Raw genomic sequence first — 24,658 nt, 5'->3', positions numbered from 1 at the left:
GTAGCGTCAGCAATGGCATCACGTTGCTAATATAAATAACCTACCTCATACAACGGCGAGTTTTACATTACATTTGGAATCATCCTGTTAAAATACGAAACAATATAACATCCTCATGTAATTTTACAGCCAATGTAATTGTTAATTGTAACCATGATTTTGATTTTATCAATGAAAAAAATGTTGTCGTTCAAGGTTACATTGTTGTGGTGATATATAACATAGATTATATTGTGTGTGGTCCTCAACATGTTGCCTCAAAATGTTTGAGTAAAAGTTCGCTCTCTTCGAGATTCTGATTTAGTAATCATCTCTATGAGGTACACCCACCACCATTATCTGCTGTAATGCAAACGTGGTGAATTTTATGAATAGCAGCAACATTTGTTGCATAGATGTATAAGGCTTCTAGGTGAGTGTTGTTGGCGCTGTTTCTAAACGGATATGTTTCAAGAGGCACATCATCAGTTGATAACGAAGTGTGAAACAAAACACAACGATTTTAGTATTACATCGAGAAGCATTTGTAATTAAGATAGGTTGAGTTGATATATTAATACAAATTTATTCTAGGCGTAGAGTAAACGAAATATAAATGAAATATATATATATATATATATATATATATATATATATATATATATATATATATATATACATATATATATATATATATATATATATATATATATATATATACATATATATATATATATATATATATATATATATATATATATATATATATATATATATATATATATATATATATATATATATATATATATATATATTTACAAACATTTAGTGAAAAAATTAACTTACTAAAATATAAGCATATAATAATTTTAAACCTTTGAGAAAAATTTGCCAACTTTGTCTTGCAGCCAACACGAAAATATCAGCACAATGGATTTGTGTAAGCCGGATAACTCATTTAGTGAAAGTTCACACGATTATCTTTTTTGCCAACAACAATAAAAAAAAATGCACAACTCAGTCAACTCTGTTTCAGATTACAAACTTGACGGCATTCAACGTACGCAACGTATTTGAAGTACCCATGTGGCTAAAATTATCCAAGAGCATCATTAATCGTTCGTCATGAAAATATTGGATCAAAGCTCTCATATGGCAACCCTAGCAATTGATCTCTGTCGGATTTAAAATATTCCGCAACACTGGTTGGTCCGCTACTGTGTAACTATGGATTGGGCAATCTTCACAAGGTATGTAAAATGGGAAAGTAAAATATATTTCATATTGGAATTTAGAAAAATCCCACGCATCGACCAGTATTCAATGAGTTTCGCAGTTGGTTATGCTGCTCATCAAGCCTATTAGATGATATTTTAATGGCCTCAAGAAGGCAAAATTTCTAATAAAAATCATTTTCAGCATGAGCCCGGCTGTCTCACTTAGAATTTATAAAGGAACATTATCTATATGGGTCAACGTTTTTCTATAGCCCTCATTTTACGGTACCTCGGGATATTCGGTATTTTGACTATGGAAACATTGGGGTATTATACATTTAATTGGGCCTAGAATTATGTAAAACATCGAAATATTGGTCCAAGATATGGAATGTTGTCTATGGACTTTCCTATCTCGCCGAGCTGAGGCGACCTAGCTATGTATAACCCTCTATCCGTCTATCCATGTTAAATTGTAATCACGCTACAGGTCGCAATTATTACGAAATTTAGCATGCAGGTGGGGCTCGAATAGAAGTCAATGTGTTTGGAGATAATCGCATAATATATAAGGGTTGGAATGGACCAAAAACAGAAAAAAATTCCTGAATTTGCAGTTGCTCTACATATCGAAATTGTAGACCAATCGACGCGGAATTAGCATGAGACTAGAGTTAATGGTTGGTCAGAAGCATATCGTTTTGTTTGGTCAACGGACAATATATAGCGGTTAAAATAGAACATAAGTTGTATGTAAAAAATAAACTGCGAATATTTTTAATCCTGGCGGTATCACAAATGCACAAAAAGAGATATCGGCAAAATAGGTACAATTTTTATGTTAAAGAAATATGTCTTAGTTATTCTACTTATAGTCAAGAACCACTGGACTGATTTTCTTAATTCTCATCAAAACCTAAGCAAATCGCGTAAAAATATGACAATAAAAAACTGAATATTTTTTGTTAAATTTTTTTCCAATTTTTGTAATATTTTTTGTCGCATGCGATTTTTATAACCTACAGTACTATGAGTTGTGGGTATTATAAGTTTGATTTGGTCCAGAAATTATGTAACACCTTGAAATATTGGTTTTCCCACATAGGAAAGTATATATGGAACTTCCTATCTCGCCGAGCTGAGTCAATCTAGCTATGTATGTCCGTCCGTCCGTCCGTCTGTCCATGTTAATTTGTAATCACTCTACAGGTCGCAATTATGGACCGATCTTCACGAAATTTAGAAATAGAACCCTACTTCTTTTGGAGATGATCGCATAATATTCAGGGGTGGAAATTGACCAAAAACTGAGAAAATTCCTGAAATTGAACCCTACTTCTTTTGGAGATGATCGCATAATATTCAGGGGTGGAAATTGACCAAAAACTGAGAAAATTCCTGATTTTTCAGAGCAACTGCACTGCAACAGGTCACAATTATAGACCAATCGAAGCGGGAGTTAGCATGGGGCTAGAGCTTTGGGCTGGGCAGAAGCCTTCCAATTTTGATGGTCATCGGGTAATATTTAGTGGATGAAATAGACCATAGCATTTGTGAAAAATAAAAGTCAAATTTTCCTTTAAATCGCGAATATTTTTAATGCCGGCGAAATCACAAATAGACGAACAGGTCAATTCTGCCCGTTACGTAGATGATCATTTTGACTTATAATATTGAAGTGTATATCTTGTAATTTTTTTTTTTTTCACTTTACAACACACGTTAGGGTTATTATATACATATTGCAATTATCGTCCGATCCTCACCAAAATTTTCACAAGGCTAGGGTAAGGCTCAGAAGGGCTAGGTCTATTAGTTTTAAAGATGTCCGCAATAAATTTGGGGGTTGAAATGAACCAACAACTAAAAATGTTCCTGATTTTGTATCCGTTATAAAGGTCACAAATAGAAACCAAAGGACACGAAATTTCGCATGAAGTTAGAGTTTAGACGGCGGGTGGAATGGATCACTATTTTTGTGTGAAAAAATACTAACATTACTTACAGGCGCAATCTGAAGTACACAAAATGCGAACTTCTGGCTTTTTTGGATTTTGGATGACCATTGGAATATATTTAGACCACGATAGTTGGATGGGCAAATGTGCATGGTCAAAAAATTAAGGGTAATATCTAAGCTGTGTTCTATGATATAATTTCAAAGGCGAAATCTTCCAAAATGGATTTGTACATAAGGTGACTTCTAACCTTTTGTAGTGTCGTAGGGTATCACATGGTCGGCTCCGCACGACTATAGCATTTGCTTACTTGTTTTTTTTTTTTTTTAATTTTGTGCCATATTTCTTATCGCATGTAATTTTTACAATTTGACTTACAAAATTGAATTATTTATTTTATATGTTTTTTAGCCTACAGCACTATGTGTAGGGATATAAAGGTGGCAATTACCATCCGATCCTCACGAAATTTTTCATAAGGTTTCGGATATGGTCAGAATAGAAGCGTTTGGTTTTGAATAGTATCGCTCATTGAGGGGTTGAAATGGACCAAACAAATACAAATTGTCTAGATTTACAGTCGCCCTATATTTTTTCAATTAAGGACCAAGATTAAAGGTTGAGATTACAGTTCAGAACCGCGCTGAAGCCTAGAATTTTGTACGGTCATACTATAATATTTAGCTGGTGAAATGAACGACAATTTCGTGTGAAAAAAAAAATACTAAAATTAACGAAATCGCAAATACGCGAAATGCGGGCGTCTGACCTCAACATTAATTGCGGATTTCGTTGACGAATATGGGAGATACAGGGAATCATTAGAGGAATCTAAATTTTCAAACATAGTGTTGAATACCCATTAACACTAGATGGGGCGTAGGTGTAGAACAAATGCTACAAATGGATGACCTCGTAGTTTCAGCCACAAACCATGATAAAACTATTGCAAAACTATATGATATGCTTTCGAGAATGACATTATTTCAAGGCGAATCTAAATTATCAAATTTTGTTTTGGATAACCATTAAAAAAGCACGGGGCATACGTAAAGGGCAAATGCTACGAAGATTATAATTCGGAAACGGGGGCAATTAGTTTTAACATTTGCATTAATTATGTATGTAGATGTAGATATGGGGATGTTTTTAGGGGAGTCATCATTCTAATCAAAACGGTTTCAGATCTGCAGGAACAGAACAGTGTTGGCATGTTTTATTGACAGACAATTTTCTGTTATAGGCAGTAGTATCCATTACGAATTTCAAATACCAATTTTGAAACAATTCCGGTGAATATATTTCTTAAAATTAAATAAAATTACATCAAAATTAAATTACATCAGGAATCATTGGAAATGAAAATGGGTTATTCTGGTCCACTTTTTCAAGTATTTATCTGCAATATTGCCGAAAAAGCTTTTAAAATGCCGATGCACGTACTTTCTTTTTATTAGCCCTACATTCCTCCTGGGTTTTCCCCGTAATTATTGAAAAAACTAATGTTGTCGGACAGTGTAATTAGGGAGATATACCATATTGATTATTAGTTTCTAGTATTTCATTCACAATTATCATATAACGATTACTTTTAAACGACTATTCGATGTAAAAGTGAGATAAATACTACAATTGAAATATTTGACTCAAATTTTATAGTCATTTAAACAAACATTTCTTTATATATACTTAACATTGCTCCATTTTCCACAACAACATCAGTGGTAATTTTGATATTTTATTTGCCCCATCTTCGAATAACAAAAAAGCATATCATCCCTACCACAACAATCTGGTTCGTTACCGAAATCCAATGATAAGCACACAGATGATGAAGGTGGATGACTCACAGACACACATTTTTATTACTCACCATCCTCATAAGAGCCTTAATGTTTATGCTAAGGATCCTCCATCTCCACATCCCCTTAATTTATGTTGCTCTTCTCTTTAATCCTCTTAAATTTTTTCTTTCTTTTCACTGCTGTTTCTTATTGTTGATATTAATTCCCAGAAGTCCTCTTGGTTTTTTCTCACACATGGCCAAATATTAAAGGATTTAAAGGACATGAGGGCGACTCACCCAGACACATATATATGTATATGTGTTTACAAATCTACGACATCGTTAGCTGCTTCCAAAAAGCGAACAAAAGTCAAACGATGCATAGCACGAAAACATTTGTTGCAGAGTTATTGTCGCAACCATGAAAGAGGTCCTTGAATTTTGACAAATGTTTTCGTATTTTCTTTTTCTGATGAAATTTAGCATGGAACAATTTCAATATTTGTGGTTTACCTTTTTGGTTTGTTTTTATGAAAACATTCTGGATGATTAACTTTTATATTGAATTGAAACCAGGCATATCGTTGTGTCGCTTTTACCCATTTGTAGACTTTACATATTTTTGCAGGGATTCGAGTTTAATTTTGTGGGTTATACATAAAGCGGCAATATTATGCGTTGTTCGCAATTAGTCTTTGAATAAATTGCAAGTGAAATTTCTAAATGACAAAGTCCTTAGCTAAACCTCGAGACACGTAGATTGATTAAGGTACTGTTTTGAAGAATGAAGCAGATATCATTATACCGTACACCACAAGTTGGTCAGGGTATTATGTCTTTGTGCATTTGTTTGTAACAGGCAAAAGGAAACAAGATAGACCCATAATGCCTTTTGATGATCTGCATAGAATCACATTCTGAGTCGATTTATGCATGTCCGTCCATCTGTCCATCCATCCGTCCGTACAGTTCGCATTTATTGCCCTATCCAGATGAAATTTTGCACAAATCATTTGTTTGGCTTAACCCTATTGAAATTGGAGATAATCGGTCAAAATTTAGATATAGCTCCCATATATATCTTCGTCCGATTTGCGTTTTATTGTGCACCAAACGTGTAATATCAGCCCGAATAGTATGGATCGAAATCGGTTCAGATATAGCTGTAGCTTCCGTATATATTGTTCATTCGATTATTTATTTTTGTCCTCTGCAGCCGTAATATGCACTCTGTAACAACAATATTTGGGGAAATATATCAAATGCATCTCAGAAATACCTTTGCTAAATTTTATCGAGATCGGTTCAGATTTGGATATAGCTCCCATATATAACTTCGTCCGATTTATTTTTTATTGTGCACCAAACGTATAATATTTGTCCAAATGGGATGAAATTTGGCACTTACGACCGAATTGAGTCTAGAAGCTAGCATGCCAAATTTGTTGAAGATCGGTTCAGATATAGCTATAGCTCCCATATCCGATTTGTTATATTTGTTACCCTCAGCCGTAATATGCGCTCTGTAACAACTCAGGGAAATATATCAAATACAGTTCAGAAATATCTTTGCCAAACTTTATCGAGATCGGTTCCGATTTGGATATAGCTCCCACATAGAAGTTTATTCGATTTCAAATTAATTGTGCACCAAATGGGCAATACAAGTCCGAATTTAAAAGATACAAATGCTTCTGCATATTTAGTCCTTTAAACTTTAAATTATAATTATAATCATAGCGTGTATGCTTGAGTTCTCCCATAAAAACTTTTAATTGTTATGCGGAGCTCTACTAAATTAGCTAAGTGGTGTAGGGTATCATAAAGTCGGCCCCGCCCGACTTTAAGACTTTCTTTGCTGGTTGTCATTATGATATACTGGGACAAAATTATTTAACTCTAAAACATGTATTCAAAAATTTATTCCGTTGATGTAAAAATAGTAAAATATTTATCAGGCCTTGTACCGACAAATATATGCCCTCAGCACAAGATCGTATAGGTCAGACATCCACAATGTCGTATATCCCCCATTTAAATGTACCTCCCGATATTCGGTATTTTGATGGTTTTAGCCACATTTTTCAATGGAATAGTCTGCAAATCCACACAAGGTGTTCTCTCTGAGTAGTTTTCCCCCTGGAACCCACATAACGCTATTCAGAGATATCCGGTATTTCTAGGATTTTCGCGATATTTTTCACCTGTATTGCGTCAAATTTCGTATTTGAAGTTTGTAGTGGTTACTACAGCCTATGGCGGAAAATTGTTAATGCAGGTCCACGTCTTAGTATAGCTCCCATACATCGGTATCTCCCTTTATTCCTTATTATGATGATATTAGCAACATTGGAATTGTTCCGAATTTGAAGAAATTGTCTTAAAATTTTACGCTGGCTAATGATTAATATACTTTGTTGGGTCTTAAATTATTATTTCGATGAGTTACAAACGGAATGACGAACTTAATATACCCTCCATACTATGTATGGTGAAGGGTATAAAAACGCAGATATTTAAAATAAATTCGTAAAACTTTATTATGTATATCACAAAGTAGTCAGAATGAGGTTATGTAGCCAACAAGATCCGTGGCACATGGCCGCCGCGGCTCTTCTGGCACGCATGCGTTTTTTTAATTAAATTTCCACTGACAGTTTTGCATAAACGCTGCGGCATTTCATTAATGTAGCGTGCAATTTCCCCTTTTAAGGCTTGAGTCGTCGTCGTAAACCATCAACTTTAATAAACTCCTCAGAAAACAAGAAAGCAATGGCTAAAGTCGGGAGGTCCGACCGTTTGATACCTACAACACTACAATTTGTGGTAAATATGCTGCAGAATGTTATCTTGACTGGAATGAAGATTCCTTTAAGAAACATATCTGCTGAGTAATAAAACCTAATGTTGAACATAAATTCTCCTCTTTTCGAATAATCATCATAGACTTAGAAAAATTAAAATTTTCCAAAAACATACGATCTCTAAAAAAGAATCGTTATTTGACGAAACAGATGTTCACACTTTTATTAAAACCTAATTCTCTTCTTCGGAAAGAACTGAATTTTAAAATTCAATTATGTTTGCCACTGAATTTTTTTTTTTTTTTTGTGAAATGAAGCGAGGAACCTTATTTTGTAACCATTCTTGGGTGGCGCGTGCTGAGTGCGATGGTTCTGAGTCCTATTGGAATATTCTGGAGGGTGTATAAAAGCCTTGAGTATGCAAACATTTTGGCCGCATTGGCCTTGGACATTCCAACAGGACTCAGCACCATCGCACTCAGCACGCGCCACCCAAGAATGGTTACAAAATGAGGTTCCTCGCTTCATTTCCAGCGCACATGGCCATGGCCAGCAAAATCTCCGGATACCAATCCGTTGGACTATTGTGCCTGTAGTATTTTAAAAATCAAGGTTGGCACTAAAAAATACCAAAGTGTCGATCACCTCAAACAAGCGCTTCGCCGGGAATGGGCCGAAATACCGCAGAGCAACATTCGGGCAGAGTGTGATGGTTTCATTGGCCGTTGGAAGGCCATAATTCGTGCCAAAGGTAACTAATTCGAAAAATCTAAACTTATTTTAACATTTGATGCTATTTCCGACGATTTTGCTTTCATTCAATAAAATTTAAGAAAAAAATTCAAAAATTATGGCATTTGACTTTGTTCCATTTTTTTTATCTCACCCTATATCCACTAACGAAAGATTTGGGGTGAAGATGGGATATACCTGCTTGACCCTTGTAGAACCTCCCTCACAACGGGACATAATTTTCAGTATTTTCATCTCTCATAACTTACGAAACAAGTCAGCGATGGTTTACTATCTAAATATCTATCTCAACCAGAGATCTGATGTGAATATGTAATATTTCGGCCCGCTCCTTCTAGTACCTCCCTACTTCACAAAACTTTAACATTTTGTTTATTATTTATTCGCATATTGTACAAATTTGGCACGTTTTAATATTTATAACAGACTTAGGTCAGATACGAAATGGATTATATTGGCTCCCACTCCTTTGTAACTGCCCCATAAAGGATCAACAAGTTGAGCACTCATAACGCAAGGCTTAGGTAAGCTTAGCATTTGATCTTAAGAAGGTCTAATTCTTTATATGGTCCGTGGTGATTAAAAATATAGAATTTAACGGTGTAGGTCTGAATGTCCAGGATATATTACACATAGTCATCAAACGCCACATCCTTATAGGATGTTATAATGGATCTTCCTATCTCGCCAAGAAGAGTCAATTTATCTATGTATGTTTGTCCTGCCGTCTGTTTATGTTAAATTATAACCACGTAACGGGTCGCAAAAATGACCCGATAGGTGTTGAAATGGACGAAAAACAGAAAAATTTCCTTATTGCCCTATAGGTAGCAGCTGTAGACCAATCGACGCAGAATTTAGCATGGGGCTAGAATTAAGGCCTAGTCAGTAGCCTAGTATTAAAACTATTAAAAAAACCTATTAAAACCCTTAACTTTTTTCTGTTTATACCCCGTTGTTTGTACTAGGCTAAGAAGTTTCCGAACTGCCCTCATAGCTTTTTTGGCCATCAATATCATCTTCTGGAACAATGTAGCACTTTTGCACTTGTTGCTTCTCATTCTGTTCTTGAAAGTGAAGAAGCAGAAGCAGCTGATGAAAATAATTAATCATATTTAAATTGAATGTTTATGTTTTGGCTAAAGGAAGGAATTGCTAATTAATGCAACAACATCGATGGTATATCATTTAATTATAACATCATCCAAAGTGATGTCAAGAGTATTTGCAAAGAAGCATTTTCAAGGACAACAATACGAGAACAATGATGAACAGCTGATTGATAGCCCATCAAATGTCTTAAGTCATAACTTTTCAGTTATTACATATTAATAAGACTTTCAGGAAATTCATCACAACAGAATATCCTTACGGAATTCAAGGATAATTTTCCATTTCCTTGAATTGAAATTTTGAGCAATTCAAAAGGAAATTTCATATCATTTCTTGGAAACTTTTAAGACCGTTTTACAACATTTAGTGATCCATATTCTTGGGAAGCTCTAATCAGATTTGAAAGTATATTTTTCCATTGTAATTTTCCATTTACAACAAAGGATTCATCATTGTTGTTCCACATAAATTTACATTTTAATAGCCCTCCTTCATCATTTGGTCGTAACGAGAACCAGTTGTTGTTAATATTTATGGAATGTTTTGGCCAGAAGAAGAGAGTACGTTCTTTTGTAACTGTTTCAGGTTATTGTTGATACATTTAAAAGTAATTTCCCTTGGAATGACAGTGATGAATGTCCATCATGCCATCATCACTTTTGTATTGAAATCTTGTCATCATCACTCCGGTGTTGAAATAATACTCAGACTCTTGATATTATATCCGTCGCAAAGCGACCATAAATTTACGCCCAATTTTAGTTGACGCGAAAAGAGTCTTCAATTATTTTTAACTTTATGCTCTTTTACCGAAGATTTATTCTACCACGACACAATGTAGTCGGAATGGAGAAAGGTGGAAACCAATCAATGGAAACTTAAAGCCCTTTAGATTTCACACATACCTTTGCTCGAATGTAACAGAGGAAACTTATGTAGATTCTTGAGCAATTTTATTTATGCGATTCCCTCGTTTTAAAAAAAGCTCAACAAAAAGTAGAAGAACTCACTGATAAAAATTTACAAAAATTAAGAAAAATGAAAAAATATTTAAAATAAGTGTCATTCTCCGAAAATTAAGGTTAACATATATTTGTCCTTTGGCAAAACTCTTACGGAAAGCTTAATTGTGACGATGAATTTTTGGGAAGAAAATTTTCCGATGTTCAGACGTTTTTGAGTTCGCAGAAGAATGAAAATAACAAATTAGCATGAATGTGGACTATGCATTTGGCATAGTCCCTCAGTCATATGGCTAGAGAGAGTACATATCATTTAATACGGTCAAAAAGTGCCTAGTCGAAATAACGGGTTTAGACCCTAATCCGTTTCAGGAACTTTGGGGTCGATTTATCGATGTCCAGCCGCCCGTCTGTCTGGTGCTCACAAACTCTCGAAGGGAGTATCCGATTTGGTCCAAACTTGGTACATCGTAATATTTTTGTCAATCTTAGATCGAGTTCGAAGATGGGCAATATCGGGCCACTTCTTCTAGTACCTCCATCACGGTCAAAATTTTCAAAATATATATTTTCTGCAATGAAAGAGAAACGATAATCCAAATTTGCTCCAACTTTGCAAATCCAAATATTTGCGTAAGTTCTAGGTCAGGTGCAATAATTGACAATATCGGTCCACTCTATCAAGTACCTCCCCCACAAAGGGAAAACATTTTGAATAATTACAACTCTTTTAAAATGTTATGTAAGAGTCCGATTGTCTTCAAATTTCACACATCCCAATAATTTTATTAACCCAAGGTTTGCTGTTAAGATGGAATATATCGGTCAACTCCTTCTGGTACCTCCACCACAAAAGGTTGAAATTTTCAAAAAAAAATATTTTTTTTCCGCAGAAATAGAAATGATAATCCGATTTTTCTTCAACTTTGCAAATCAAAATATTTGCGTCAGTGCTAGGTCAAAAACACGAAAATAGTGTCCGATTCTATTCAGAGTTTATGCATCTCAAAATGTCCATCAACACAGGATCTGTTATAACGATGGTAAAGATCGCAACATTTCTTTTGGTACCTGCACCACATAGGGTTCAGGATTTTGATAAGCAAAACGTTTAAAGAAAGCAAAATAAAACTCCAAATCGATCCATCGATCTCCTCAAATTTCCACATTACCATTCTGGTACCTCAACTCAATCGCCTCAAATCGGCGATTCTTTAAAACTTCCTATATATAATTATTTCTCTTAACCGGAAATCTGATATGAATATGTAACTTTTCGGAATTTATGATTTCGCTTAAAAATTAATATAAATGTTCGATTTCCTTGAAATTTTGAACATACCAACATTTGTATCTGTATTAGATGAAGTATGAAAAGGAAATATTTCAGTCCGCTATAACTGTTACCTCAGGCATATTTACACACATCTCATATAAAGTATAGGAAGTATTCGATATTGTCCAAATCTGGCATATTGTAATATTTATATATATTTTTATCAGTCTTAGGCCAGATACGAATTGGTCAATATTAGCCAACTGCTTTAAAACCTCCCCCATAAAGGGTCAACACCTTGAATAATCATAACTCAAGGCAGGGAGTATGCATCTGTAGGCCAAACCGACTGATACTATTTAACCTGTTGACTGGCTTTACGTATCATACCATATTCTACTGAATTGACAATTATAATGCCATTGAAATTGCAAAAACTGCAAGAACTTACACCGTCAGAGAAAGAAAATAGACTCAAAAGAGATAAAGAGTTGCTTCGCTTGGCCGAAAGTGGTGAACTGACGAATTTCTTTTTCGGTTTTCTCCGATGAGAAAACATTCGTTGTCCAGCAGTTTGTAAACAAACAAAATGCTCGTATTTACTTGCCAAAGAGGTCAGCTGAAAATGTGCACCTTCGGTTGGCCACCAGAACTCAAGCGCCGGCCACGGTGATGGTGTGAGCCGCCATAACAGCCGGCTCGTATTAATCGACCGTGGCATCAGAAGAAATGCCAATTGTTATGCTGAGTTCTGTTGAAATGTTCAAGGTCTGCGGCCAAAATGTTTGCGTGCCCAAGGGTGTATTAAACCCGGTCGAAAATATATATGGGAGCTATAGCTATATCTGAACCGAATTTCGCCAAAATTTTAAGTACTTGCTTTTTGTCTGAATACCATCGGAAGTGCCAAAATTTTGTCCATTTGGGCTGATATTAACTATTTGGGGCACAATAAAACTTAAAATCGGATAATGATATATATGGCAGCTATATCCAAATATGAACTGATCTTGACAAAATGTTAAGTACTTACTCTTAAGCTGTATCTGATATCTTGTACCAAATATTATTGTTGTGGAGTGCTTTAACACCAAATCGGATGAAACATATATATGGGAGCTACAGGTATATCTGAACTGATTTTCAAAAAATTTTGAGTACTTGTTTCTAGGATGCATTCAGTTGGAATTGCCAAAATGCAGTCCCTTTTTGCTGATATTATCTCGATCTCGATAAAATATGACAGAGGTATTTTTGAGCTCCATAATTTATCTGGTGTAATTGCTTCTAGACTTAATTCGGTCGGATGTGCTAAATTTCAGGTCATTTGGACTTATATTGGTCATTTGGTACAAAACTAACGCGTAGTCTGATTGTAGATATATGGAAGCTATATCTAAATTTGAACTGATTCTCACCAGGGGTTCGTCCTTGGGCCAAATAATTTTTTTTTGGAAAACTTCATCTCAATCCGATAATAAATGCGACTTGCATTTTGTTCACAAAAAGTGAAGGATAGACGAACGGACGGACTGACATGCATAAGTCCACTCAAAAAAGTGATTCTATGAAGATCCTAAAAAGTAACTATGAGTCTGTCTCGCTTCCATCTCCATGTTACAAACAAAGGGTATAGGGTATGAATATAATAGTGTGACCACATATTCTCCATTCGTACCAATTCACATATTCGAGCCATGCAAATTAAGTTTCAGCTTTGTGAAATATTTTAAAACTTGTTCAGACAGAGTCACTAAGAACAAGGCCAAAGTTAGGGCAAAGGTAAATTTTCTTTAAAAATTTGTTTGCAAACAAAACGAATTTCTCCCCAAAAATTTTTAATAAAGAATTCTTTAGATGTTTTATAACCCATGGCTGAACAATACAATTAAATGCAAAACAAAATAATAAAATAACTTGTTCTGTCTTTCAAAAGTTTTCTTTGGTTCTTGTCAAAAATGAAATAGTTTGGTAATGGGGTAGACAGAATAAGTTACCATTGGACATGTTGGAGAAGAATGACCAACAGTTGTTGAAAAAAGAAAATTGAAGACAAATAACTGTTGCTGACACTTCATTCATTGACAAGAAAATGATACTTCTTCTTTATGCAGATGGCCATCCATGACTCATGCAAATCTTCCATTCACTCGAAGAGTAGTACAAGTCAAAACAAGTAAAAAAGCAGCAAGTTCGGGTCTGTACGAAAACGTGGACCTGCATAGCCAAATTTTGGCATAAGTCGGTGAATAATATAGCTAAATCATAAAAAATACAGAATATATGGAGGTACTGATATATGGGGCCTATATGAAGGTCTGGACCTGCAAAGACAATTCTCAGCCGTAGACTGTATTTCCCATTGCGAACTCTAAATACGAAATTTGAAACAACTCCGGTGAATAACGTCCCTAAAATTGTCAAAATATCGAATATCGGGGTGTACCGTTGGCTGTACGATATCGTGGACCTATATAGACATTTCTCTTCTAGGGAGTAAAGCTTCTAATATGGATTTTTAGACAATTCCATTGAAAAATGTTGCTAAAATCATAAAAATACCGAATATAGGGGAAGTACCGTTATATTTTGGATATACCATATAGTGAACCTATAAAGACAATAATCTTCCAGGGGGTGAAGTACTCAGAAGGAAATCCCGTTGTAGATTTTTAAAAGATTTCATAAAAAATGTGGCTAAAATCATCAAAATACCAAATTTCGAGGGTTACCGTTGCATGGAGGTTATACGATATCGTGGACCTATATAAACAATTATTTTCCACAGGGTAAAGTACTCAGAGAGAATTTTTTGTGTAGATTTACAATTTCATTGGAAAATGTATCTAAAATTATCAAAATACCCAATATCGAGGGGTACCGTTGTATAGGGGCTATACGATATCGTGGACCTATATAAACAATTCTTCCAGAGGGTAAAGTACTCAGAAAAAACTCCTTGTGTTTACTTTTAGACAATTTCATTGAAAAACAAGTAAGCAAAGGCTATAGTCGTACGGGGCCGACTATGTGCTATTAGAAGTCCCCTTATGTCGAAATCCATTTTGAAAGATTTCGCTTTTGAAATTATGTCATAGAGCACTGCCAAATGTTACCCTTAGCTTTCTAGGTAGGGACATTTGCCCAATATTTACGTACTCCGTTTTGCTGTTAGTTACAGGTAAATATAATCCATGGTCATCCAAAATGCTAGACCTCTTCCCTGTCCGTAACTCTCTTCTCATGCAAAATACCGTGTCGATTGATTTTAATTGTGTGATCAGGAAAAATTTTTTGTTTTTGGTTAATTTGAACCCCTAACTATTTTGCACCAGGCACTGTGTCTCCGAATTTGGACTCATCTATATGATTTGTCTACGATATTTGGCTATATTCGTCAACAAAATCAACATAAAAAAACAGAAGTTCGCCATTTGTGTATTTTGGATTTCGCCTGTAAGTTATTTTCGGCATTTCGGTAAGACGGAAATGTTGGTATTTTTTCACACAAAAGTAGTGGTCCATTCTGCTGTCCTAAACTCTAACTTCATGCGAGATTTCGTGTCCTTCGGTCCTATTTGCGACCTTTATAACGGCTGTAAAATCAGAAAAATTTTTAGTTGTTGGTCCATTCAACCCAATAATATATTGCGCACACCTTTGAAAACAATGGGCCTAGCCCTTCTGAGCCCAACCCTACCCTTTGGAAAATTTCCGTGATGGTCGTACGATATTTGCAATACTTATATAATATCCCCAACCTGTGTTGTAAGGTGGAAAAATATTACAAAATATTAAAAGTCAAATTGAAAAAATTGCATGCGATAAAAAATATGAAAAAATAAAAAAATGTCACAAAAAAACTAAAAAATCTATACTAACATCATTATTGGCATATTTTATGTCCATATTTTGTTAATTCAGATTGCCCGGAATTAACAAAATTTGTCAAAATCGGTCCAGCCATTCTTGAGATATAAGCATCCTAACTAACATCCCCCTCCTTTGTATATACGCATTGCATATATTTCGCTATATATAGCCGATATATTTACTATCGGCATCTACGTAACGGTCAGAATTGGCCTGTTCGTCTATTTGTGATTTCGCCGGGATTAAAAATATTCGCTGTTTAATGGAAAATTTGACTTTTATTTAACACAAATGTTGTGGCCTATTTCCCAACTAAATATTACCCGATGACCATCAAAATTGGAAGGCTCTTGCCCAGCCCTCAGCTCTAGCCCCATGCTAATTTCCGCTTTGATTGGTCTATAATTGCGACCTGTAGAGCTACTGCAAAATCAAGAATTTTTTCAGTTTTTGGTCCATTTTAACCCCTAAATATTATGTGATAATCTCCAGAAGAAATAGGGTTCTATTCTGACCCTAGCCCCACCTCCCTTCTAAATTTCGTATAGATCGGGCCATAATTGCGACCTGTAGAGTGATTACAAATTAACATGGACAGACGGACAGACGGACAGACGTACTGACGGACGGACGGACATACATAGCTAAATCGACTCAGCTCGGCTAAATAGGAAGATCTATATATACTTTCCTATGTGGGAAACCAATATTTCGTGGTGTTACATAAGTTTTGGCCCAATCAAAATTATAATACCCCCAACACATAGTGTTGTAGGGTATAAATATGGCTAAGATCATTCAAATACCGAATATCGGGAGGTACCCATGAATGGAGGCTATACGATATCGTGGACCTACATAGCCCATCTTCGAACTTGACTGCCTGCAGACAAAAAACTGATCTGTGCAAAATTTTACCTTCCTATCTTTATTAGTTTTGACTCTAGCGTGATTGCAACAGATGGACAGAAGGACGGACAGTGCTTAATCGTCTAAAAATTTTACGCTGATCAATAATATATAAAATGTCTAAAATGAATATTTCGATGAGTTACAAACGGAATGACGAACTTAGTACACCCTACATGCGATGTATGCTGGAGGGTATAAAAATTATTTAAGTCAATTAATTATTTATTTAAATAATTCATGACCTATCTCCTAGCGGATGCAAGATATCCCTTTTCTATGGAAATTTAAAATAAATTTTCTTCGAAATCAACTATTTTGGATTTATGACACTCTTTGTATTAACGAGTGATATGTTTTTAAACAACTTCTCAGAAAATATTAAATTTTGTATGTCCTTCAATACATAGTTCACTCAACCAATGTTTTGGGGGGAAATCAAAAAATTCACAAATTTAATTTATAACTGTCGAATGTTTCCAAGTGACAACAACTCTAAATAGATTAAAAATTCTTTTTAATTATTTTTTTTTTTCACCCATTGCTTTCTAGACTTGCTGTTGATTTAGTCCGCATAATGAGTTACAAGAATCATTTGACTTGATTTACTAAAGGCAGACGAGTCTAAGTTTTTTTTTTTTTTCAGTGGAATATAAATTAAGAGAGTGCACTACAGTTTTGAATTTGCCAACCACTAATTCGAAATCTGAACCATGCCAAGAAAAATTGCATGAATAATTAAAATCTCAAATGAGTTAAGTGGCAGAACGAGGGCGGTGTCGTTTGAGTGGTCTTCTCTGGTGGCATTAAATGTAAACAAGTACAAGTACAGAAATTAAAAACCTAATAGTTAGGGTGAATATTAAATGATGTTGATTCAAAATGTGGTTGGCTAAGACTTTTCTTTGAGAATTGAAATTCTCTTTGAAAATGTGGAAGGAAGCTGTGGTGTATACGAAACTAGTTGAAACCGGCATTGGTAGAAATGAGTTTAGACTGAAAATGGGGCAATAAACTAGTTTCTTAGAAACTATGTAAACAACATGGCCAGTTTGAATGAATCGTCTGATTGAGAAAAACCTGTGTGAAGTTTATCATTATGACCAACAACGAACTCTGTTGAAATTAGTGGTAATCAGCTTAGATTTGGATGAAACTCCTATATATATCTTCACTCGACTTCAATTTTATTGTACACAAAATATATTATATCTGAAAAATTTTGGCACATACAACCTAATCAGGAGTTTCGTCGTTCGGGATGTAGTCGCTTTAGAGAACTTCATTGAGTTGAGAATCGGCGTATTCGACATGGGTGGTTGGGATGTAGATGTGCAGGTCTTGGAATAAACTTTAGCAATTCACTGTGGAGATACTCGGGAGTAGCTGTTCAGGTCTGCTTAGACGTATTGAGATTCGTTTCCGATTGGTCGAAGGCTAGGTCTTTGCAGATGGATATGGATTCTTTCGAGTTCGGCAGCTCGTTGAGGGTAGGCTCGCAACCGATGTCTAGGTGTTTGATCGTGCATCGGAACTGGTTCGGGTTTAGTAGCTCACGGTGGGCATTTTCGGGCTAAGCTATTCAGGTCGTCTACAATGACTAGGTAATTACCGATTCTAACTTGCCCTATAGCTTATAACTTCCTCTATTCCACTACCAATGTTTGACTATGATATCTGCGGAACAGCGAGCTTAACTTAATGAGAGTGCTGTATCTGTCAATCAATTTAAATTTGGGTATTTTGAGTTCATAATGGGGACTACTTGCTGTGGTAGAACATTGTCCATATATTTCAATGCTTTCGTAAAGCCCCATGTAATTATGTCTTCAGATATTCGGTATTTTGACGATTTTATCAATAGTTACTAAAGGTATAGTTCGAAATTAAGTATTTAGAGTTTATAGCGGGTTCTACCCCTTTGGCAGAATACTGTCTATGAAGATCGACGTTATCCTACAGCCCCATATAATTGTACCTCCCGATATTTGGAATTTTTGGGATTTTGCAGTTTCTAGCGCAGTAGCTTCAAATTCAGTATTTGAGGTTCATAATATATTCTATTTCCTGCGTCAGGTCCACGTTTTCTTGTAGCCTCTATATAACGGTGCATTTCCATATTCAGCCCTTTTGATAATTATACTCTCAGCTATAATGCTACAGGGGGTATATATCATTTGCTACCGCCAAAATGGCCTCAGCGAAATAACGTTTTGAAACCCTAGACTCAAAGAGGCCAAATCAATTTCAGCATATGTAGAATCGATCTAGGAGTGCACTTCCGTGCCTCTGCCTGGTTGTTTAAAAACACCAGTATTAACGAAATTACATGAGCCATGAGAGGTGCACCCACGACCATCAATTTGATGCTGATTTCGATGACGAATATAGCCAAATAGAGGAGATTCTGGAAATCATATAAAGGAATCTAATTTTTATACCCTCAGCCATATGGCTACAGAGTATGTACAATTTGATACGGTCAAAACGTGCCTAGTCGAAATAACAGTTTTAGACCCTAGGTCTCTTTGGACCAAATCCATTTCAGGACATTTGGAGTCGATCTAGCGATATGCGTCCGTCCGTCTGTTTGTCTGGCAGGCTGGGGCGCCCCATAACTCTCGAAGGGAGTATCCGACTTGGTCCAAACTGGGTACAACGTAGTATTTTCATCCCACTGCTCCTGGTACCTCCCCCACAAAAGGTCGAAATTTTGAAAAAAATATATCTTTTGCACAGAAAAAGAATGGATAATCCGATTTTGCTCCAACAAAATGCAAATCCTAATATTTGCATTAGTGCTAGGTCCAGCCTGAAAATGGACAATATTGGTCCACTCCATAAAGTACCTCTCATAAAGTGTGATGTAGGAGTCCGATTGTCTTCAAATCTCACACATCCCAATATTTATATTAACCCAAGGTTTGGTGTTAAGATGGACAATCTTGGTCCACTCCTTTTGGTACCTCCCCCACAAAGGTCGAAATTTTCAAAGAATATATTTTTAACACAGAAAGAGAAAGAATAATACGATTTTGCTCCAACTTTCCATATCCTAATATTTGCGTCAGTGGTAGTTCAGGTGTGAAACAACGTCGCTCCACTCCATCAAGGAATAATTACAACTCTCATAAAATGTGATGTAAAAGTCCGAATGCCTTCAAAATTCACACATCCCAATATTTATATTAACCCAAGGTCTGGTATTAAGATTGGCGAAATCGGTCCACTCTTTCTGGTACCTCCCCCACAAAGGTCGGAATTTGCAAAAAAAAAAAAAAAAAAAAAAAAAAAAAAAAAATATATATATATATATATATATATATATATATATATATATATATATATATATATTATATATATATATATATATATATATATATATATATATATATATATATATATATATATATATATATATATATATATATATATATATATATACATATATATAGCAATAACCGAATTCTACAAATCCTAATATTTGCGTCAGTTCTAGGATTTCTGCCAAAATGGATAGTATTGGTCCATTCCATCAAGTGCCTCTCCCACAAAGGGTAAAAATTTTGATTATCTATGGTGCTGAAATGGATAATATCGGTCCACTCCATCAAGTGCCTCTCCTACAAAGAGTGAACATTTTGAAAAATAAAGGGTGTTTTTTTGAGCTAGATAGAATTTTAAATTGTAAAAAGTAACACAAAAAATTAAATTTTGATGAAACTTTTTTATTTGTTCAGTATACTCTGACAAATCTTCATGAATAGACTCAAGCTTAAACAACGATACGAAATTATACAAATTAACTTTGAAAATCAGACTCTAGAGCAGTTGGCAATTGACCCATTGTTTTATCGCAAAATTGTGTTCAGCGATGAGGCGCATTTTTGGCTTAACCGGTTTATTAATAAGCAAAATTGCCGCATATGGAATGAGACCTATCCACAAGAGACCCTACAGACTTCATTACATCCAGAAAAATGCACCGTATGGTGCGGTTTTCACGCTGGTGGCATCATCGGACCTTATTTCTTCAAAAATGAGGCCGGATTTTTTGTTTAAAAATGTGGATGACATTGATCCGGAGGAGATGTGGTTTCAAGAGGATGGCGCTACGTGCCATACGGCGAACGCAACTATCGACAATTTGAAATCAAAATTTAGCGATAAGTTGATTTCGAGAAGTGGACCTGTCAATTGGCCTCCAAGGTCGTGCGTTTTGACACCTCTCGATTATTTCCTGTGGGGCTAAGTGAAGTCTCTGGTTTATGCTGATAAACCAGCAACAACTGACGCCTTGGAGGCCAGCATTGTTCGTGTTATTCGTGACATACGGCAAGCAGTGCTCGAGAAAGTGGCCAAAAATTGGACGTCCAGAATGCACTTCGTCAAGAACAACCACGGTGCCTATATACCCGAAATTATTTTCAAGTGTTAATGTCACGTATTGATCTTTCGAATAAAATAAAATTTTGATTAAAATATAATTTTTGTGTTATTTTTTACAATTTCAAGTTCTATTGGGCGTAAAAAAAACACCCTTTATATTTTGACCCCACACAAGGTCAAAATTTTGAATATGCCTTATCATAAAATGCAAAATAAACATCCGATTATATTTAGACTTGGCACATCTGAATATTTCTATCAACACAAGATTTGTTATAAAGACGGGTTAAAGGGTCAAATTTTTGAATATCCATGGAGCTAATAAAACGCAAAATTAACATTCGATTCCATTCGACTTGGCACATCTCAATATTTTCATCAACACAATATCTGTTAAAAAGATATCTGTTAAAGAGAAGACCTTAACTAATATTATGTGAAGTGTTTGAATCTTTTTTAAGAACTTAAATTATAAATTTTAAGAAAAGGATATTGTTGTTCACTATTATTATTATTTATTGTTTTATAATTGTGAATTTTTAATAATAAAGCTCTAGAAAATATGAAATGTTGGCATATGCTCGTTTGTGAAAAGTTACCAAAAATTATGCAAATTAGCTGACTAAACAATATGCAACTTTAAGTTAAAGTTTTGTTTAGTTTTCACAAAATCATGCTAAATTTTAATTTATCAAAATAAATGTATGTACACGCACACTAGTTTAGGATTAACACAGTTTACCTTTGAATACTGCATCGAGCAGGAAGTTTATTAGCCTGAAAACGTGTCTGTGCATTTCCAACAATGAACATGTTTAGCTAAAAATATTGGCCCCAAAAACCATTTTCCCCCCATTCCACTAAACTAGACTACATTGTAGTCCAATACCTTTTCGTGGTAGTGGAAAAATTAACAAGTTCTAAATTGCAAAATTTACACTATCTGCTCAACCGAAATGCATGTCATTAAGCCGATGAGGGGGGCGGAGAAAAAACTTTCGAAATTAATTTTGTCCACCACGTATTAAGTGATTCGTAACTTTTTGGTAGCATTATTATTATGCAAAAATAGTTGTTATGCTCGTCATACTGTTCGGTGATAATTGGTAAGGTCACCTTTCCCAAAAATTTTCGAAGTATTGCTCCTGCATAAATATACTACGCCAGTAGGCTTATTTAAGATTTAAATTTAAAATCGAATGGTTTTTAAGGTTTAAATTTCAAATCCTATGTGTTAGGAGTTAGGAGTGGGTTTGGAATGGTTCAATATAGTCAGTTTCGTATCGGTCCTAAATAAATGTGATATAATTATTATTATTATTATAAATATTATTATTCTTGTGTTAGAAAAAAAAATGTTTCTGTGTAAAATTTTAAGAGAATTTAATGCTTATTTCGAGATCTTTGAATGTTATGTTTTTCAGAATTGTGAACCCTGTGTGGGGCAGGTAGCAAAAGAAATGATCCGATCTCTACTATTTTTATAAAAGATCTTGTGTTGATGGAAATATTGAGATGTACCATGTCTGGAATGGAATCGGATGTTGATTTCGCTTATTATGAACTTCATAGATATTCAAAATTTTGACCCTTTGTGGGAGAGGCACTTGATGGAATGGACCAATACTATCCACTTTGGCAGGAATCCTAGAACTGACGCAAATATTAGGATTTACAGAATTAGGTTATTGCTTCCCTTTCTGTGCAGAATATATATATATATATATATACATATATATAGCAATAACCGAATTCTACAAATCCTAATATTTGCGTCAGTTCTAGGATTTCTGCCAAAATGGATAGTATTGGTCCATTCCATCAAGTGCCTCTCCCACAAAGGGTAAAAATTTTGATTATGTATGAAGTTCATAATAAGCGAAATCAACATCCGATTCCATTCCAGACATGGTACATCTCAATATTTCCATCAACACAAGATCTTTTATAAAAATAGTAGAGATCGGATCATTTCTTTTGCTACCTGCCCCACACAGGGTTCACAATTCTGAAAAACATAACATTCAAAGATCTCGAAATAAGCATTAAATTCTCTTAAAATTTTACACAGAAACATTTTTTTTTCTAACACAAGAATAATAATATTTATAATAATAATAATAATTATATCACATTTATTTAGGACCGATACGAAACTGACTATATTGAACCATTCCAAACCCACTCCTAACTCCTAACACATAGGATTTGAAATTTAAACCTTAAAAACCATTCGATTTTAAATTTAAACCTTAAATAAGCCTACTGGCGTAGTATATTTATGCAGGAGCAATACTTCGAAAATTTTTGGGAAAGGTGACCTTACCAATTATCACCGAACAGTATGACGAGCATAACAACTATTTTTGCATAATAATAATGCTACCAAAAAGTTACGAATCACTTAATACGTGGTGGACAAAATTAATTTCGAAAGTTTTTTCTCCGCCCCCCTCATCGGCTTAATGACATGCATTTCGGTTGAGCAGATAGTGTAAATTTTGCAATTTAGAACTTGTTAATTTTTCCACTACCACGAAAAGGTATTGGACTACAATGTAGTCTAGTTTAGTGGAATGGGGGGAAAAATGGTTTTTGGGGCCAATATTTTTAGCTAAACATGTTCATTGTTGGAAATGCACAGACACGTTTTCAGGCTAATAAACTTCCTGCTCGATGCAGTATTCAAAGGTAAACTGTGTTAATCCTAAACTAGTGTGCGTGTACATACATTTATTTTGATAAATTAAAATTTAGCATGATTTTGTGAAAACTAAACAAAACTTTAACTTAAAGTTGCATATTGTTTAGTCAGCTAATTTGCATAATTTTTGGTAACTTTTCACAAACGAGCATATGCCAACATTTCATATTTTCTAGAGCTTTATTATTAAAAATTCACAATTATAAAACAATAAATAATAATAATAGTGAACAACAATATCCTTTTCTTAAAATTTATAATTTAAGTTCTTAAAAAAGATTCAAACACTTCACATAATATTAGTTAAGGTCTTCTCTTTAACAGATATCTTTTTAACAGATATTGTGTTGATGAAAATATTGAGATGTGCCAAGTCGAATGGAATCGAATGTTAATTTTGCGTTTTATTAGCTCCATGGATATTCAAAAATTTGACCCTTTAACCCGTCTTTATAACAAATCTTGTGTTGATAGAAATATTCAGATGTGCCAAGTCTAAATATAATCGGATGTTTATTTTGCATTTTATGATAAGGCATATTCAAAATTTTGACCTTGTGTGGGGTCAAAATATAAAGGGTGTTTTTTTTACGCCCAATAGAACTTGAAATTGTAAAAAATAACACAAAAATTATATTTTAATCAAAATTTTATTTTATTCGAAAGATCAATACGTGACATTAACACTTGAAAATAATTTCGGGTATATAGGCACCGTGGTTGTTCTTGACGAAGTGCATTCTGGACGTCCAATTTTTGGCCACTTTCTCGAGCACTGCTTGCCGTATGTCACGAATAACACGAACAATGCTGGCCTCCAAGGCGTCAGTTGTTGCTGGTTTATCAGCATAAACCAGAGACTTCACTTAGCCCCACAGGAAATAATCGAGAGGTGTCAAAACGCACGACCTTGGAGGCCAATTGACAGGTCCACT

The 24,658-nt window shown here is 34.7% G+C and overlaps 1 long non-coding RNA gene across 1 annotated transcript in view; it reads left to right on the top strand.

Annotated features, from left to right (window-relative positions):
- The first annotated feature begins 894 nt into the window (after positions 1 to 894).
- LOC131802129 (uncharacterized) overlaps positions 895 to 24,658 on the top strand; it is a 49,414-nt gene continuing 25,650 nt past the window's right edge. Inside the window, exon 1 of the long non-coding RNA XR_009342051.1 lies at positions 895 to 1,229. This is a non-coding gene — a long non-coding RNA (uncharacterized LOC131802129). The remainder of the gene's footprint in view (positions 1,230 to 24,658) is intronic.

Source organism: Musca domestica, unplaced genomic scaffold, assembly GCF_030504385.1.
Source record: "Musca domestica strain aabys unplaced genomic scaffold, Musca_domestica.polishedcontigs.V.1.1 2, whole genome shotgun sequence".
Lineage (NCBI taxonomy): Eukaryota > Metazoa > Arthropoda > Insecta > Diptera > Muscidae > Musca > Musca domestica.
The sequence above is the reverse complement of the archived record's forward strand: the minus strand, read 5'-3'. Positions and strand labels throughout refer to the sequence as shown.